This window comes from Herpailurus yagouaroundi, unplaced genomic scaffold (assembly GCF_014898765.1).
Source record: "Herpailurus yagouaroundi ecotype Mexico unplaced genomic scaffold, PumYag 254, whole genome shotgun sequence".
Classification (NCBI taxonomy): domain Eukaryota; kingdom Metazoa; phylum Chordata; class Mammalia; order Carnivora; family Felidae; genus Herpailurus; species Herpailurus yagouaroundi.
This window is the reverse complement of record NW_024412471.1, coordinates 228,848-234,220: the sequence shown is the minus strand read 5'-3', so window position 1 is coordinate 234,220 and position 5,373 is coordinate 228,848. Positions and strand designations below refer to the sequence as shown.

General features: G+C 46.0%; 1 long non-coding RNA gene across 1 annotated transcript; it reads left to right on the top strand.

The window, feature by feature from the left end:
* Positions 1-2,717: 2,717 nt before the first annotated feature.
* Positions 2,718-4,581, top strand: LOC121021038 (uncharacterized). Its single transcript, XR_005786403.1, has 2 exons — positions 2,718-2,849; positions 3,938-4,581. It is a non-coding gene; the product is annotated as an uncharacterized LOC121021038 (long non-coding RNA).
* The last annotated feature ends 792 nt before the right edge of the window (positions 4,582-5,373 follow it).

The following is a 5,373-nucleotide window of genomic DNA, read 5'->3' as shown; positions in this document are numbered from 1 at the left end:
ATCCTTCCTTATACTCACAACTTGAAAAGATATTATTATTCCCTCCAATTTATAAACAGTGTCACACACACACATACACACACTCACACACTCACACACATACACACACACACACACAAATCTAGTGAGGTTAACTAATTTGGTCACACATCTAAGATCTAATAATGCTAGAAGCCAAGCCCAGGCTTATCTTGCTCCAAAACTTGGTCTCCCTTACTGTGGAAAGAAGAATAATGTTTGTTTGTTTGTTAAAGTTTATTTATTTTGAGAGAGGAGAGTTCATGTGCAAGCGAGCAAGTAGGAGAGGGACGGGGCGGCGGGGGAGGGGGGAGCAGTTTCTGCATTGCCAGAACAGAGCCCCATGTGGGGCTCAAACTCATAAATCATGAGATTATGACCTGAGCTAAAGTTAGCCACTCAACTGACTGAGCCACCCAGGCACCCCTTAAAAGGAGTAGCATGTTGCTTTCTTTTATTTATAAGGCTTTATTTCAGGAACAGTAGAACTCAAGAGCTTAAATCCAATGGATGGAAACCATTTCTGGCTAGAAATAAAGAGGATAATTTGATTGTCACAACTGTGTAGAAATGGAACACACTGTTACTCTCATATTCAATAAACATTTATTCAAATACTGAGTTTTTACTGTGTGCCAGGCATTATTCTGGGTGCTTGGGACACATTGGTGAATGAAATAAAAATGCTTATTCTCAAGGAACTGATATTCTAGCAGATGAAAACACAATAAAAATGGACATGTTTTAAAAATATATACAACATATTAAAATATACAAACAGCTCTGGAGATAAGAACAAATTCAGCAATGGAGATGTTTTGGTGGGCATCCCAGACAGTGTAAGAAAGGGAGGGGAACTGAGCTCAATATGTGGAAAAAAAGGCCCCAGGAGGTGTGCAACTGTGAGCCAGTACACAGGAATAGAAAGGGCATAGGAGAGGCATTCTGAGACAGGATTTGGACCCCAGCTCCACCACTTACTAGTAGAGAGGTCTTAGCTTTGGCAGTTTCCCTGACACAAGGTTCCTTCATTTATAAAATGTGGCTAAAAGAAAAATACGCTTGTGTCACTCTGAGGATTAAATACATCATTTAAGTTATATATACCTTGTATACTACAAAGCACTACAAATACATTGCCTTTAGCAGTGAGATGTCACCCCTAAGGAGAGAAGTACAGGGAAGAGATGACAATCGGCCTATCAGATGAGGTTGGTTGCAAAGCCAGGCTAAGTCCAGGTCCAAGCAAAGGCTGGTTGGGTGGACAGGCAGAGGGAGAGCACAAACATGAATGAAAGTGGGGAAGTGGTCAGCTGGGGCAAGCCAGGGAAGGCACAGAGGAGCAGGATTGAGGACTGAAGGGATGCTGGAGGACAGATGGGAGCAGGTTGGAGTGATGGGTGGTGGGAAAGGCTCAGGTGGGACACTCTAGGAGGAAGGGATTTGGGGACAGTTTGCTCAGATGTCAGGGCCAATGTTGGCTTCCAGGGTAGTGAGATGAGGCGCTATCACAAATGGTCATCACTGTGTTGATGCCACCCCGCCAGTTTGCCAGCAGCATGGTTCCTTGGGTCAGCCAGGAGAAGAGGAAGTGCCAGGGAGGGGAAGCTCTCAATTAATCAGAAATACTTTTAAGGATTGAGTGGAGGTTAGGCCCTTCGTCACAGAAAGGCCTTGTGACTGGAGCCAGCCTGGATAAGAAAGCTGGATTGGGCAATCAGTTAACTAATCATTTCTTTCCACAGCATCTCATCACATTCTTTAGAGGTTTGTTTTGTTCAGTCAGAAATCCTGGAGGTGTTTCCAGTGAGTAGAGTCTGAATCTCCTGCAGTAAAGCAGGGTTTCCTGCCCTTACCACTAGTGACATTTTGGTTGGAATAATTCTCTGTCATGGGAGCACATTGTAGGGTGTTAACTAGCACCTCTGGCTTCTACCCAGTAGATGACAGTATCAAACACAACCCCCTCCCCACCAGCTGTGAGGTTCAAAGAAGTTGAATACTCTGGTGAGGTCCCTAAAGCCTCTTTTCTCAACCATTATGCTATACAGTAAACATACCCCCCCCCCCCGCCTGCCAACTTAGACCTGTAGATTTTCACACAAGCCATGTAGATCCAAAGGTCCAAATGGAACCATATGATTTCACTCATATGTGGAATTTAAGAAACAAAACAAACAAGCAAAGGGGAAGAAAAAAAAAGAAGAGAGAGACAAACAAACCAAGAAACAGACTCAACTATTGAGAACAAACTGATGGTGGGCGAAGGGAGGAATGGGTGAAATAGGTGATGGGATTTAAGGAGTGCACTTGCTGTAAGGAGCAGTGGGTGTTGTATGGAAGTGTTAAATCACTATATGGTACACCTCAAACTAATATAACACTGTTAATTAACTGAAATTATAATAAAAACATTAAAAAACCCAACCACAAAGGTCTGGATAGAAAATTACTATCTAAGGTGGAAAGAAAGGAGAGGCTGTGTGACCAGGTCCTTAAGCATGAATAGAAAATCTTTCCATAGAAAAAAGGCAGCAGAGGACTCCAGAAATGAGTATGTCCATTTCTACCTACCACAGTCCCCATTGGAAACAGGTACTTTCCTAGCTGGGAGGAGCTACCCTGAGTCCCTAGAGGGAGGCAGGGAGGAGCTGCCACTCATCACCTGTCACAGGACCATGTGGGTGGCAGGAGGCGGTCCTGTCATCTCCAGGTCCTGTCTCACAGGCTGGGGCAGAGCCCAAGGCCAGGATAAAAGGGACTTGGGAACAGAGCCCCTCCATGCACTCCTCTCCTGAGGTACTGACAGACCCAGTGCTGCCTGTGCACCGGTAAGTGCCCCTGGGAAAGAGAGCAGAGCCTTCTACAGAGGGAGCTCAGACAGAGCAGGGGACAGAGGCTTGGGCTCTGGTTTGAAGGACAAGGATGAGGACCCAGAAAATCTGAATCAGGAGGGCCAGGGTGGGATGGGTGAGAAAGACCGAAAGCAACTGGGAAGATTTGTGTGCTATACGCTAGAGTTTTAGAGACAGCAGTAGCTGGGTGTGTTTCTCTGGTGTTAGGAAATAAAAACATTGATGGCTAGATTATGCTAGAGTGGGTTACATAGTGGGAATATAGTTTTGGAAATACAGCTGGGCCCAAGTGCAGGAACAGTGTGTTGAGGATGTTGGTACTTAAGAGAAGAGAGAATCAGAGACACCTGTGGATCTGTTTAGACTCCAACAAGAATTCTTCAGAATTGAGGGCACACTGGAGCTGAGAAGCCCTGGGATGTTCCTGGAAAACAGGCCGTGGGAGGGGGACTACATGGATTAGAGCACTGGGTTGGGAGTCGAGGAGTCTGAGAATGGAACTGTGACAAGCTAGTGAATAGCACTGGGATAGTGGATTTGCCTCTTTTCCTTTCAGTTTCTTCATTTATAAATTGAGTCGGTTGGGACAAATTAACTCCAAGGCCCTTTGCAGTTGTGATTTTCTATATTCTGCAAAACCAAAAACATATCAGAAATCCTTCCAAGAGAGAATGTTTTTGCTTTTTCCTTGAAGAGGCTTTCTGTGCTAAAATGGTCCCTAAACTGGATGTTTGCAAGATTCTTGGTGACACGGGAAAATGAATGCTGGCCTGGGGTCAATTTATTTCATGTCTTTTTCTCTGACACCAAGGAAGTGGTAATGAGCATCAACTTTCTTTATATATTTGGAGGTGACATTGTTGACAAATGGGGTTTGAAATGTGACTGTGTGAAAGAAGACACGTGGTACACCAGTAAGAGTGATAAAAATGTCAGAGATGATTTTATGTCTGATCTCAAGACTTTCAAAATAAGGCGCTAGAAATGATACTGAAAACAGGAAGGGGTGGGGTGGGGGGCTCTGGGTTCTGTGTCCTGGGTCTGACTGTGTGACTCTCCCTCAGCTCCTGACCCTGCCTGCAGAGATGTCCTGCCAGCAGAACCAGCAGCAGTGCCAGCCCCCTCCCAAATGCCCCCCCAAGTGTCCTGCCCCCAAGTGCCCCCCCAAGTGTCCCCCAAAGTGCCCTCCAGTCTCTTCCTGCTGTGGCTCCAGCTCTGGGGGTGGAGGCTGCTGTAGCTCTGGGGGCGGGGGCTGTTGTAGCTCTGGGGGTGGTGGCTGCTGTCTGAGCCACCACAGGCAACGCAGATCCCACCGCCACAGGCACCAGAGCTCTGACTGCTGCAGCCAGCCCTTGGGGGGCTCCAGCTGCTGTGGAGGGAGCAGTCAGTCATCTGGAGGCTGCTGCTGAAGTGGATTCTGAGCCAAGAAGAGCAGAAATAGAGGCAGAAAGGAGCAAGGTCATCTTTCTTGGGTCTGCCTGCACTGCTGAGACATTTCAGTGAAGACTTCAAATCATGTTCTCAAGAATCTTCTTACCTGGAATCCAGAAATCTGTGCCTTCTTAAACACTCATTTTCTGAACTCTGATCCCATGTCTGCAGCCTGCCTGCCCTGGGAACCCCAGATAATGATTCCTATGCCATTCCACAGATGATTTCTTTGGTAGTCCCCTACCTGAAGCAAAACAATAAAATAATCTACTCATCATCTTGTTCTAGCTTGCTTTTCTCTTGCTTATAACTGTGCTGGGAGAGATGAGCATGTATGATCTCAGCTCTGTCTCCTCTTGTCATCCCTGAAGCAGCATTGCTTGTTTTTGAAGGGATGCAAAAATTCTCTACTTTCAAGTTCTTCCAGTTGGACTAATAATTCAATCAACACGAGACAGATTAACAAGAGAAAAAGCCCAAGTTTTATTAAGCGTGCACAGAGGCCCAATAATGAAATTGAGGCCCAAGGAAGTGACCAAGGCAGGCAGTTTTATACTTTTCAGACACAGAGATAATAAATCTGTGAGGCATTGACAGGACAAAGAATGCTTAATGTTGGGAGCTTCAATTCGTAAGGGATTCTAAACAGATTTTGGTCCGGGGTGGTAAATTAGTAAAAAGTAACAAGGGTTATCATACGGCCTCCTCTGCCCTAAATTTCCCACCTCTGGTGAGAAATTTCCCACCTCTGGTGATAAGGGTATCTCCTTCACTCCTGCTACAGGGAGGGTACCTTTGACATGGGAGATGTATTCCTTCTCTCAGAGGGGCGGAGGAAGGTCTGAGTGTCCTTCTTGCACAGGTTGTCTCTGAAGTAGCTTTAATTGGAAGTAATCATTATGCCATTGTGGCACATGTCGGGGCGGCCTACCCTGGGCCTCCACAGTCCCATCCTCTGACACTTCCCTGCAAGTTTCACAAATTAAAGCCAAGCTGGTGACTGGGGATGGAGAAAGCAGGGCAGTAAATGAGGTAAGAGATCTACAAACAGCAGACAGACCACAGTTTA